Genomic DNA, 13,705 nt, shown 5'->3' with positions numbered 1-13,705 from the left:
GACTCAGAGATTACATGTAATTGAGAGATGGCTTGGTATACCGTCGGAGCATCGTCAGGTATATAAATACAGCAACTAGATCCGATCAATTTACAGACTCCACCACGGTCCGCAAGAACAACATCTAAAGCAACTCGGTTCTGTAATGTCATAAGACGATCCGCCTGTACTTCTGCTGTGATATTACTTAAGGCTCCTACAGTGATGTCTATAGTAGTCTCTACAACATGAACCAGTTGTCTCATATTTCTGCTGTTGGCCATTGGACCCCAAAAAGGAAGAAATCCTTTGAGGAAATCTCCTCCCTCTTGTCCTGCTACATCTTTGGAATCAATAATTCCTCTGCCATATCTGTTTCTATGATGATTTGAAGAGGCAGTGTACGTAGGGGGAAGAAGGAAAGCTAGATAGCATGTTCCGGAGAAACCAGTTGGCAACCACGTATAGGCTCTATCGTGGCATATAAAATACATGCCCTGAGATGGTACTAGCGGCGGTGAATTCTGAGATGCGTGGGTGAATGTGTGGGAACAAAAGCTTTTTCTTTGTTCGGTGTCAGCAGTCTGGCCATTTATTTGCAAACAGAAATTGCCTTGATGAGGAACAGTCCATATTGGCGGAGATTTTCCCTGTTTAACCTTATCACTAAGGCTAGTGATGTAATGAGTGACGTTCCAATTAGTATATGCTTTTCTCTCATCAACAGAAATTTTACTATTCTCCATGATTGTAGCCATAGCTACCATTCCCTTTATCAGCGAACTATGACTAAAATCTGGTCCACCAATATAGGAACCGACAGGTCGTTTAAATCGACTCTGATATGCGTTAGAGAATATTACAAAATAAGCCCAAGCGGAACCTTCATAAAAGAACGGAAGGACTAAATATGGCATCCTTTTTTCTGTGGTATGAGGCATAAGTCCACACACCCAACAGTCGGTTGTATTGATTACTAATTGGTGCTGGTGTAATAACTGGACAAATTAATTATTGTAGTATTCGGTTCTTCTCATAAATTCATGCTGAGGAAGTGTATGAAATAGATGTGGAGAGACAGTAGAATAAGAAGACAAAGAGATAGAAGCAGGGACAACTTTTTTCTGCATAGCATGAACAATCCAACCTATACACGCCAATAAAATGCACAATAAAATAAAAACACATAACGTTACACCACAACGACTGTACATTAGTTTACAATATTTTTCTCTCATTTTGTTCTTTTTCTCTCTTTCTCCTAATGTAGTCTCCATCTTCTAAGTGGATGCTCACGGCAATCTTCCTTAATCACTTGGTTATGATTGTCTGCCGTCCTATGACACTGCACGTCCTGCAGGCCTATTGCCACTACTCAGGTCACAACCAAGACTCCTACCGTGACCCCGCAACCGGGATAGAAACTACATGGAAGAGAGAATCTCAAATTTTCTTAATTAGTCTTGGTCTGAGATTATAACGGACTTTATCAGGTACAGTCTGGTCTCGAAACAATGTTTGTGGATTTGTAGTATTCAAGCGGAGATGAGACGGTACATCTTCCTGAAGAATATCGTCATCTTCTTTCTCCGACCGAGTTCCATTCAGGCGTGCATTACTAAAAGGTATGAATCGGGGAACCTTTTCATTTTCAGAGTCACTTATACCCTTATGGACCCACTGATCAAAGGGCAAAGGCAAAGGCACCTTCTTGCAGTGCACGCCGTGTATCCAGTTTTTCTTTCCTTCAACTTTTATTGCTGTTCGCGTCGTCAAGAGGACCTGTCACGGCTCCCTCCAACGAGGCTCCAAATTCCTTGTCCTCTGGAAATTCTTCACGCACACCAAGTCACCTGGTTGAATGGAATGACCTGGGTCTGTGGAGGCCTCGGGCAAAGCGTTCTGAACCTGTTGGTGGAGAACACGCAATTTAGTTGTAAGGTCGTGCAAATAATCAATCTGCATTGGGTATGGTATGTCAGAATATTTTTTAGGGCGAGGGACTCCCCATACATTAGCTGGGCATCCGTAAACAACCTCGTATGGGCTGAGTCCCAAACGAGAATGCACAGCTGTTCTAGTGGACAGAAGATCCAAAGGTAAAGCATTGGGCCAGGCAAGACCTGTGCTGGCTTGTATCTTTGCAAGTTTAAGTTTGAGAGTGCCATTATAACATTCTACCAAACCCGCTGACTGTGGATGGTTTGCCGCATGGAACTTCTGCTTTATACCAAGACCTGCACAAACTTTTTGCATGACTTGGCCCACAAATTCACTCCCATTGTCACTCCAGACAATGCGTGGCAAACCAAACCTAGGAAAGAACTCCTTCAGAAGAACCCTGGCAGTGGACAAAGCAGTTTTGTCTTTCAGAGGGTAAGCCTCTATCCATCTGGAAAAGGCACATACCACCACTAGAACATATTTGAGATTGTTGCATCTCTCCATGTGAATATAGTCGATTTGCAACACCTCAAAAGGATATGTCGGGGGAGCAAAATGACCTGCCGGAGTTGGGGTTCCTTTTCCCGGACTGTACATCAAGCAAATGATACAATGCTTCACCACATTATCTGCACATTTTGGAATCCCTTCATTCAGCCACACAGGAGCCAGAAGTGTACATATTCCTTTCGCACTGATGTGGGCTGGTCCATGTGCCATAGTAACTACAGGCAGTACATAGGCGTCTGGTAACAGCCAACGTTGGTGCTCTGACAATTCTATCCAACATCCTGTCTCATCTAACATTCCTGTACTTTCTCTCCACTTTCTTAACTCTTTCTCTGTAGCATCTCCCTGAATCGATCTCACACTTTCTATTGTGTCCTCACACATCCCTCTTTCCCTGACCCAATTTGCAGGGCCCGCAACATACATGCGACTTGTAGCATCTCTGGCTGTCCTTTTTGCTACCTCGTCCGCAAAAGCATTTCCGCAACCAACATCATCAATAATCTTCTTATGCGCACTACATTTCACAATTGCTATCTGGGTAGGCAAGGCAAGTGACCCAAGAAGATCAGTTACCAATTGACCATGCTGTATTTTAGTCCCGTGGGAGGTAAGGAATCCTCTTTCCTTCCACAAACGTCCGAAGCTATGCGCCACACCGAACGCATACTGGCTGTCGGTATACACATTCACTCTCTTTCCTTTAGATGACACACACGCTCTGGTCAAAGCTATCAGTTCGGCCACCTGAGCTGAATTATGTCTGATGCGTGCTGTCTCCACAATGGTATGCAATGTAGTAACAGCATAAGCTGAAGTTGTCTCACCATTTGGGAGTTTGAAACAAAACCACTCCACCCATAGGATCCCATCTGGATCCACTAGTGGCGTATCTTTCAAATCAATTCTACCTTTTGTCTCCTCCTCAGTACGGAGAAAACAATCATGTTGTTCTTGAATACCTTTCCCTTCCGGAAGAGGTAACAAAGTGGCTGGATTTAAAGTGTTACATCGTTTGATGTGCACATGACTAGCCAAGAGCGTCAGCTCAAATCCAGACAAGCGAGCACTCGTAAGATGCTGCGTTTTCGTCCTATTTAGCAAGGTATCCACTGCATCTGGTACCATAACAATGAGAGTATTATCTAGCACCACTCCAGCAGACTGACGAATAGAAATCGCTGCTGCTGCTGTAGCTTTAAGACAACTAGGCAATGCCTTGGCTACTGGGTCTAACGTAGCTGAAAAATAGGCACATGGCCGTTGTTTGTCTCCAAATTGTTGTGTCAAGACTGAAGGGCTTACTGTAATCCGGAGTACCCAACACAGGAGCAGAACACAGAGCAGCACGAAAATCAGAAAAACTCTTCTGACATTCGTCAGTCCAAGGATGGGGTTGGGGTGTGTCTTTCAAAGTAAGTGCTAACAAAGGTTTGGCCAACAAAGAAACATTTGGGATCCATTGCCTACAATAAGAGGTAATGCCCAGAAAGGCAAGCACCTCTCTTTGTGTGGATGGCACAGACATTTGCGCAATTGCTTGAATTCGTTCTGGGGTTAATAGCCTTCCCTCCTTTGATAAGAGATGACCCAAATAGGTAACCTCTCGACGAACATATTGTAGTTTAGAAGACGAAACCTTATGATTAAGATCAGACAAGTGACGTAACAATGCAACAGTCACATTCCTGCAGACACCCTCTGAGTCAGCAGCAGTTAACAAATCATCCATATATTGAATAAGAGTAACACATGAAGGCAAAGGGAAAGCATCAAGTTGACAATTCAGAGCTTGACTATAAATGGAGGGGCTTTCACAATAGCCTTGGGGTGCGCGCTTGAACCGGAAACTTCGGCCTCCTAGAGAGAAAACAAAAATATCCCTACTCTCTTCGGCAATGGGAATGCTGAAGAAAGCATTTTTCAGATCAATAACAGAAAACCAAGCTGCTGAGGCAGGTATCATAGTTAACAGGGCAGTAATATCTGGGACAACAGGAAACTATGGTACAACAATTTTGTTAACCTCCCGAAGATCAATCACAAAACGATAAACAGGAGGCTGAGAAGGGTCAGTGCATTTAAGAACAGGAAGAATAGGACAATTACATAACTTTCCTCTCTTTTCCTCAATCACACCCTTCTGAACCAAATCATAAATGATATCCAAAATCGCTCTTTCACCTTCATTGGAAATTCTGTATTGAGGAATGCGTGGCAATTTAACATTGGGCTTGAGAGTAACAACATAAGGCGGGATCTCAAGACAACCAACATCATTTGGACCCGTAGCCCAAAGCGTTGCAGGAAGAGAGAGCAATTCAGGTGGGAATTGATCTTTAGAAAAATACATTGGAGAAGTCAATTTCTGCCCCAAAGTAAGATGTACACCAGAAGGAAAACAATATATCGTTGCATGCAATCTTTTCAATAGATCCAAACCCAACAGATTTTCGCCGCAACCAGTTGTTAAAAGAAGAGGAGCTTCCAAGTCATAAGGGCCAATTGAAATAGGCAGAGGGCTAGAGACCGGATTACGAACTGGGGCGCCAGAAAATCCTACTGATACAATCGATGAGCCAGACAAAGGTGCCCCAGGGAGTTTAGAGTGAATGATAGAACTTCTCATCACACCAGTATCTAAAAGAAATGGCTCTGAAGCACCCATTGTAGTGACATTAACATAAGGTCCACTCTGATCTACTGGAATCGATACAACTCCCTCACTTTGTCTATGGCTGTCCTAGTTAGCATGAAGGCTTTCATTTTCACCTTCAACATGATAGTCATCATTGTAATACTGTGTAGACTGAGTATTTTGTTGATCAGAGTAGTTCATAGAATTTGGAGGGGGAAGGGAACGCTGTTCTTGGGTCAACACACCTCGACCTCTACCCCTGGGTACTAACTGATAAATACCTCGACCTCGTGGAGCAGATAGTCCTTCACTACGCTGTAATAAAACCGGGCAACTATTCTTAAAATGACCCTCCTCTCTACAATAGGCACATTGGTTAGGACCTAATAAAGGTCGCGGAATAAAAGGCTCAGGCTTTTGATACACCCTCTGAAACTGTGGAGGCTGTTGAAACTGGCGCTGAGCAAGACAAGGAGGATAAGCCTGTTGCAGAAGAACCTTCGTTTTTAATTCCTTAGTCTTTTTCTCTTGTTATTCTTTCTCCTCTTTATCCCTGTTCTCATAATATTGAGCAGTAGCCAATATCTGAGCAGAGGAAGAAACAGCCCATGAACTTTCAGAGTCTTTCAACTTATGTGACAGCTCGGGAAGTAAATTAAATATGAATTTATCTACAAATAATCGCTGTCCACCCTCTGTAGTCATATCCTGACCACTGTGATCAATAAACGTCTCCTCAAAACGAGTGAAGAAATCAAAGACACTCTCATCTTTCTTCTGTTTACATGCAGCTAGTTTATCCCAATTAACTCGCAAGGCGGGCATCATCGTTTTCATTAAAGTAATAATCCTACCAGGTAGTTCTGAAATCAAAGCATCAGGCTTAGCCCCACCTACTTGGGCTCTATCAACGGCAATTATAGCATTCCAATCACCACCTAATGCTTGGGCGTGATTCTCTCTCCGAATTCGAGTCCATAATGCTTGTGGGACTACATTCCCCATCAACATATCAATATCGGCTAAATTCATAATGCAGGCATCAACACCTTGGGACAAATCTTTATAATAACCAGCAGGGTTTTTACGGGGATCCGGTAGAGACTGTTTAAGAGCCAAAACTTCAGATCTTTTCCAGGGGACATGTACCCATATACGCTGGAAATGCGCGGGAACAGCTAGATTAGCACCTGCTGCTGCAACCGCTTCTCTCCATACTGGAGGAACCTCTCTCATTGGATAATGGTTGGATGTCAGCCTAACAGCAGGGTCGGAGTCAAGGAACGTTTGCGAGGAAAAAAGGGACCTAAAAGTGACAAGTGTCTTTACAGCGTCCTCAACCTTAGGACCCACAATGAGTCCCTTATCAAAATTAGCCTGAACATCCAACAGACCCTGAGGAACTGAACCCAAATCCATATCCTCCCATCCTTTAACAAGAGTGTCACACATAACATTAAAAACATATCTCTGCGTGGGCGCTTCCCACTGATGAAAGGTGGCCAAAATATCATTCACACTATACTGAGGACCCTTCTCGATCCATTTGCGAGCGAGAGAATCCAACATTAACCGTTCGTCGGAAGCTGGAAGCTGACTACGAGACTGTCTTTGGGAAAAAGCCGGAGACATATTAAGAGTCTCAAAGAAAGGAGACAGAAACCCAGAGACAGTATTTGTGATCCGTTTACGGACAGTAGGAGAATTGGACATAAGGACAGGGGACAAGGTATTGGGCGAACTAATAGGAGAAGAACTGGCAGTTATAAGAGGAGCCGAAGGCAAAGGAGATTGCGGTTCAAGAGATGGGGGTAAAGCAACCGGTGGCAAAGGAAGTGGGGGTGGCAATGCTTGAAGGGGCAAGTGCGAAAGAACCGGAGCAGGCGGAGGCGCAACTAATGGCTGAACTGGTTGTAATAATGGGGGTGCATTAGCACCTTGTACATAGGGAGGAAGCAATCTCAATAGGTGAGACATCAAAGGGTCTTCCTCCAGTTCCCTACTTTTATCAGGAGGGGAAGTAGGCAACACCGGATAGCATTTATCTATCGCCATACGATGCTGTCTCTCTGAAATTTCCATTTCACGATCAATCTCATTATCTTTAAACTGCTGGGCAGCCTGTATAATCGTCATACTTTGTGCTTTCTTATCTCGATTTGCCTGTTTAATTTCTCTCTGTGTGGCTTCCTTACGCCAGAGGCGGAAAGAGTCAAACATTGCCGGCCGGGCTTTTCTTTTAAACAAAATTGCTTCCAAATTATCTAATATGTCAGGCTCAAAGCTACCATTCTGTGGCCACTGTAAAACACCATCGTTCTTTGTGTATCGGATCCATGCCTCATTAAAGGCAATGGGGCCAACACCATGTTTAGAATAAAGCTCATAAGTGGGAGTTCCAACCAAAGGAATTGGACAAGAGTCCTCCAGCCGGAGTCCCTATCACAACCAAAACAACAAAACTTCCTAAACTTACTCAGACCAGGCATCGTTATTTCACTGGACTGTTCACAAACATCAAGGGGTTAAATCAATTAACACAGCACAAATGTACTCACCCCTCGGCTTCGGCTTTTGCAATAGCCGAATAAAAGACCCAAAGACCAAACAAAATAGTGGGAGCTACCCACCACCAATTCTTAACTAAGTTTGCTCTTACGCCAACAGAGACCTTTCTAACATCTCGCATTACCATACATCACCAAAAAGGGCCAAAGCAAGGCGGCAGTCAGGGCAGCAGTCATCAGCAGCCGTCAGGAAGGAGAAACCGCGCTGAAAAAGACCTTCGGACAACTTCGACATACAGGGGTCGCTTGACGTGGTTCGCGATTCCTCCAGAATTTTCTTGCGGGGCTCCTCATGACCTTCAGGCAGAACCACTACCTCTGAAGCCGCCCCACGTTGGGCGCCAGTTGAAGAACCAGAACCTTATGGGCCTGGCGGCGCAGGGTACGCCTTAAACCCCTGGGTTCACCTGCTTTATCTAACAGAGACACAGGACACTCTGTTGGGCGTAGAAGATCAGGTTTATTAGCTGCAGCTAAGTACAGTTGTCCCAGAAGTACACTCGGTATGTTCTTAGGAGACTGCCACTTTACTCCGTGGCGCACAATCTTTTATAGTACATGGATGACATACAGATTAACCAAGAACACTCCAAATACATACATAAAGAGCCAATAAGAAAAGCTCGAAAACAAGGCATTACCAATGTAAAGAGCTTGGGAAATAATATATCGAGTAACCCGAAGAAGCCTCTCCTCCAACTGTGTGTGTCACCCCTCCCCACAGGTTAATTCATTAACGTGTCTGCAACTGACTTGCAGATGGCAAGATACATTTGTGTGCTTGGAGGACAGTTGTGAAACGAGAGAATACGAGCAGAGAACCGCGAAGGCCAGAAGATAAGAAAAAGTCAGGAGAGAATAGTGTGAACCAACAGATAGTTGAGACAGGGATTAGTCAAACCAGACAGGGATTAGTGGACTCGGCCAGTCCCTGACACCAGTTCGTAAACAGAGGCAGAAGGCTATTTTGACACGATGCCGCGGGAAAAGCATAAAAGACCTCGTTCGCCGTGCTGCCTGAGTGAAGGCAACACAAAATGGCGGTGGAACACAAAATGGCGGCTCAATACGATCGAGATCAAAAAATCGAATTTCCTCACCCCCCTGCGATAAAAGCTGGTTAACACCCATGTCCACACGGGGTCTTTGAGACCACCTGTCACGTGGGATACTAATATTTGGGCGCCTTGTATGGACTGCCTTGTAGAAAAAACCCAGCGGGAGGACCTGGATACCAGAAACGCGCTGTGAATAGTCACAATAAGCATCCTGTAATATTCTATCCACTAGGGAAGAGCTGTTAAAATTCACAACAATACAATCGCCCCGCCAGGTTTTCTCGAATTCCCTAGCAAGCCCACCCGACGCACCATGATAATATTACGTTCCACCATTGGCACCACGGATGTATTATTTGACAGCCAACGAGTAACCTTGTTTTAAAGTTGACCTAGGTCCTCATTAGACCCTGGTTGAAGCGGGGGAACATTACCCAAAATTATTACAAGGGGTGTTGATTGGGGGGGAAGATTGATAACCGGCAAATTCTGTGCAGCATTTGACTGATGAACCTGCGTCACCTCTGGTGGTAGTCCGGATCTTTGGAAACCCGCACCCTGGAGATGAATAGGAGAGGGCACATTAGGGACATGTCTTTCACTTGGGGCATCGACCAACCCCCTAGATCTTTTGAGGCCACGTAGTTGCCACTGGGCTGGACTCCACTGGCAGGCTGAGGGGCTGGATCTGGCCCAGACATGGGCATCAAACCAGGAGTCATGTTATCCCTGAACAAATCCGAGGCCAGAGATTGAATAATTTTTTTTAATTTTTTTTTTATTTTTTTTATTTGAGCAGGGCAGAAACACAAAAAAAGAAGAAAAGAAAAATACAGTATTATAGTAATACATCCAATCAAATATTATCCATTATATACCGTTTCATACATATCCTATGGACACGCTATTAATGACCATCAGAAAAAGAGTTAGACTAATACTCTATTCTAGTATATAGTCATCCTTAATCTTATTTACATTTTCCATAATATGCATTTTAGTTTCCCAGGTCTTCCTATCCCATTTATCTCCTTTCTTTCAACCAATTAATCATAGGTGCCCATATCTCGGATCCTTTTTTCCTAGCTCGATGTCCCTTAGTCTCATACAGTACCATTTCTTGGGTATATATATGAAGGAGCCGATAAAACCATGCAAAATAGCTAGGTGCTTCTTCCTCCTTCCAAGCTGTTGCAATCAGTAGCCTTGCTACTGCTGCTGTCATAAATACAAAATATGTCTGTGATGGTGATAGACCTAGTTTATAATCAAATCCAAATCACCTTAATGTCGAGGTTACGCTAAGATTTTTGTTAATAGTTCTTGTCCAGAATTCTTCTATACCTGTTTTGAGGGATATTAGTTTACTGCATGAGAAAAACATATGAATTATATCTGCAGGGCCAGCCTGACATCGAGGGCACATGTCATTCTCCCGTTTCCCCCATTTAAATAGTTTCTCCGGAGTATAAGACAAATTAAATATCGTTTTATAATGTTGTGATTTGAGATTGGCCGAGAGAAAATTCTTTTTTGCTAACTCCAATGTCCGATCTATATCTATTTCTTCATCTTCTAATTTCTCTTCCCATTTAGCCTCGATTTTTCCGATATCATCCGGGAGATTTCTTAGCAAAATATTATAATATTCCCCAATCCGAGCTTTAACTCGAAAAACTAATTCTAAAACTGGTATAGAATCCAATTTAAAAATGTTCTTGCGGAAGTGTTTTCAACCAACTCCAGATTTGAAAATATTTAAATTGAGATTGTTCATCTATTCCTTTACGTCTAACCAAATCCAAAAATGTTATAGTCTCTAATTTATAATTATACAAATGACTAATTCTATCAATCCCAACCGACACCCAGCCTCTTGCCATAGCATCATCCATCCCAGCTGGAAACAATGATGAGCCCCACAATGGGGTATATCTATTGTATTTCGTAATTTTTTATTCATTCGTAATTTTCTGCCATACCCCCCAGGCAAATTTTAGACACTTAAATCGAGTTTTTTTGTAATAGCTGGGTTCTATTTTCTTCAAGAACATACCCAAAGCCTCATTGCCAATAGCTAAATGGTATATCGATGGCAAATCATTTTCGGCGGAGATTTTATCATTTAATAACAGGACCATTTGTGTTAAAAAAACTGCCCAATAGTACAATTGTAAATTTGGTGCTGCCCACCCACCTCTATCCTGGGGAAGTGTTAAATATTTTAGTGATCGCCTAATTTTCTGAAACTGCTATACAAAATTAGAGAACATTGTCTCAATTTTCCGGCTAATAGGCCCTGGTATTTTCAATGGAATTGACTGAAATAAATATAATATTTTTGGGAAAACCTTCATTTTTAAAACATTAGTCCTCCAGACAATAGTTAACTGAATTTTATCTATCCGCCTTAAATCTTTCCCAATTTCGTCTAATGTTTTATCAAGGTTATTTGTCCATATTTTATCTAAGTCAGCTCCTATCTTTACCCCCAAATAGGTTGCGAATTCAGGTTGTGGTTGATCTAAAATATTACATTTCTTTGAGCAAATAATTTGTGTCTTGCTTCTATTAAGTAAGTATCCAGATCTATTTCCAAATTCCTCCGCCATCTTTTCAATTTCTTTTATTGCTGACTCTGGATCGGACGTCGTGATGGCTATATCATCTGCATTAGCCAGTACTTTCGTTTCATACCCATTAGTTTTCATAGGTCTGATATTGACATTTCTTAATAGTTGTTCAATGAAGGGGTCTAGATAGATGGCAAAAAGAATCGCAGAACATGGACATCCTTGTCTTGTTCCTCTAGCTATTTTTATGATTGTTGTGGTATTGCCCATGATCTGTAATTTAGCTTTTGGGTTCTAATGCATTGCTCGAATAGCTGTTAAAAGTCGTAGTCCAAACTCCCGTGCCAATAGAGCATCCCATAAATATTGCCAGGCCACACGGTCGAAAGTCTCCTCGGCATCTACAAAAATTATAGCTGTTTTTTCTTCGTTGGCCTCAGCGATATCCAATAGCGATATTACCCTTCTAATATGATCTGTAGTTCCACGGCCTGGGATAAAGCCATGTTGCCATGGCAAAACTAGCTGAGCAATCACCTTCTGTAACCGATTTGCTAAGATTTTAGAGTAAAGCTTTGCATCCGAATTTATTAATGCAATTGGTCTATATGAGCCGGTTTATTTTTTTGGGGGAAAGCGACAATATCAGTCTCTCGCCATGAAATAGGTGGTATGCCTCGATACTGTACATCTAGAAATAAATCCAGTATTAATGGAGCGAGTTCTGACTGAAGCAGTTTATATATTTCAATTGGGATTTTATCAGGGCCACAAGCTTTCCCATTAGATAGCAAAGCTATTGCAATCAATATTTCTTCCATTTTAAATTCCTCTTCTAAATTTAATTTGGCTCCCTCCTCAACCTTCCTCGTCTCTTTACCCTTATTTAATTTTTCTGTATGGTTACCCCTATCTTATCCTCTTGATATAGCTTTTGATAAAATTGTTTAAAAACCTCAATAATTTCCTTCGTATTTGTCTCCAGTAAGCCCTCGGTATTCCGTATTTGTACTATATTATTTCTAATCGTTTTCTGATGAGTACAAAGAGACAATAGTTTCCCTGCCTTCTCACCATACTCATACATTTCTTTTTGGTATATTTGATATGTTTGAGCTACTTGCACCTGGAAATGTTTATTTATTTCACCTTTGACAATGGCAATTTTAGTCCATAGTTCATTCAATATCCTCTATTCAGCATGTGTAATCTGTTTAGTGTGACCTGTCTCTAACTGTGCAAGTTCATCTTTTGTTTCTGTTTTTTCTGATGTCCGGCATATTTTATCGTTTCCCCACGTAGTCCTGCTTTGTACGCATCCCATACCATAATCCTTGAAGCACTGTATCTATTCATTTCAAAATATTCTTTCGTCCAACTTTTTATATAGCCTTTATATGTTTCATCAACTAATAATTTACGGTCAAATGTCCATTGCCGTATTTCCTGATTTTTACATTGTTGCCAATCTATTTGTAATATCAATGGATTGTGGTCAGAGAAAATGTGTGGCATTTTCTTAATTTCCATATTTTCCAATAATGGAGTAGAGACCATAAAATAATCTAAGCGTACATATTTCTTGTGTGGGTGCGAATAGTATGTATATACTGGATCATTAAAATGCTGATATACCCTGGCATCAATTAGCCTATATGAATCTTGACAAGCTTTTATCGCCCGGTAAACCTGTGGCTTCCTTCCTTGATACTGATACTGAGTACAGGTTGACTGCACATTATCTTTATGTATATTAAAATCTCCACAGATTATGAAAGGAGTCGACGAGGTCGCTAGCCATACTTCTAAATCTGCCCAAATTTTCGGGTCATCTTGATTAGAGCCATACCCCGCAGCTATTGTTAACCCCGTTTCTAATGTGACAATGGCCCATCTACACCCCCTTATCTGCCAAAATACGTTTTACAGGTCCTATATTATATCGCAAATATATTGCCACTCCTCTTATTGTTGTCATCTGTGTAGAACATATTGCCATTTCATATCCTCTTATCTGCAATTGTTTTTTATTAGCCCATGAAATATGCGTTTTCTGTAGACATATAACTTCTGGATTCCAGAATCGTAAAATTTCAAAAACCCTTTCTCTTTTCTTCCTACTGATCAATCCTCCCACATTTACTGAACACACCCTAACTTTACCCATAGCCTTTCCCTCTAATTATTTCTTTCATGTAATCTATCATCTCTTTTAACATATTTATTCTATCTCTCCCTCTTTTATCTACTCTGCCCTGCTTAAGATTTTCCCCTCTTTTCACCGCCTTCCCAACCCCTCCCCTCTCCCCCACCATGTCTGAACCTTGCCCCCCCCTCCCTTCCCCTTGGAAGTTTCCAGACCTAGGTCTGGCATTGGATGGTTACAAAGCCATATCCCCCGATCCGACACACCCCTCCTTCTTGTAATACAAATAC

The sequence above is a fragment of the Triturus cristatus genome, chromosome 7 (genome assembly GCF_964204655.1).
Source record: "Triturus cristatus chromosome 7, aTriCri1.1, whole genome shotgun sequence".
Taxonomy (NCBI): Eukaryota; Metazoa; Chordata; class Amphibia; order Caudata; family Salamandridae; genus Triturus; species Triturus cristatus.
This window is presented reverse-complemented; position numbering follows the sequence as displayed.